The sequence below is a fragment of the Lupinus angustifolius genome, unplaced genomic scaffold (assembly GCF_001865875.1).
Source record: "Lupinus angustifolius cultivar Tanjil unplaced genomic scaffold, LupAngTanjil_v1.0 Scaffold_1230, whole genome shotgun sequence".
NCBI lineage: Eukaryota > Viridiplantae > Streptophyta > Magnoliopsida > Fabales > Fabaceae > Lupinus > Lupinus angustifolius.
In genome coordinates, this window is record NW_017728553.1 from 446 (window position 1) to 1,602 (window position 1,157).

Consider the following 1,157-nt stretch of genomic DNA (forward strand, 5'->3'; position numbering starts at 1 on the left):
AATACTCTTCTGCCACTGACAGAAGCAGCTTTTGGATCTTCTGAGCCACCAGAACTCCCCAGCTTCATCAAGGAATCTTCATATTCTTGAATAAGAATGTTGGCTTCTTCAACAGCTGCCTCTTTTCTTTTCTCCAATCCACGCCTCTGCACATAACAAATCAAGAGACCACAAATGACAAATCACAAAGAAAAACTTTCTAACTGACAATTTGCAACTCCTAAGATTTTTTATAGCAAAGAAAACAATACAACAAGATTAACAGAAGCCGGAGATATATATCTTCCTCATAGCTGGTGGTTCTCCCTTTTCCAGTGCTAATGAAACAAAATCTTATTTAGACATATAATTATCCACGTAAACAATTTTAGTTTAAACACATCTTTTCAGGATCAGGAACATAAAAAACCAAGGGAATAGAGGATAGGTAACTCAGTATTCTTTTTATAAAATAAGGTTGAGAAGGAATCAGTAATTACCATAAAAGGTAAAGAAAGCAATCCTGACTTGGGAACTTCATCCTCTTCCTCTAACACTCTCATTGTCTTCTCTTTTGCTTTTCCCAAAAGCTTAGAAACCCTATCCTGATCAGATCCATCAGAGTTTTCATCCTCATCACTAGTATCATCACTGCTGCTACTACTATCCTTCATAGAGTGCATTTTCCTAGACAACGCTGCATGCCTTTGAAGTTGTTCAGCTATGGCTGCACGAGTTCCTTCATCTTGGCTACTTAACCCACGTTGTAAAATACGCTTAGCCCACCGATTCTGGTTTTTGTGTCTCAGAGTCATGCGTTCCTGAGGTAAGTGAGAAAGGGATTGGTAGACACAATTATTCTCTTAATTGATAAAACAATAGATATATCAGTAAACAGCATTAGCAAAGCAAAAATTCTGCAGATCTTATTTCTTTAGAGAGACTACATACCTCTGCCCTTTGGCGCTCTTGTTTCATCGCATATTCTTTAGCGGCTTCAGGGTCCATTTCAATCCGAGAAGATTCTTCCTTCAGTCTATCTTTCTTCAACAAACGATGATATGTTTTAGACTTGATCTTTTTCATATGCTTTGCCTTCCGTTCATGACGAAAAAGAAGGCTATGCATTTTAGCAATCCGATTTTGCCTATCCTTTTCATCTTCAACAGAGACCTGTC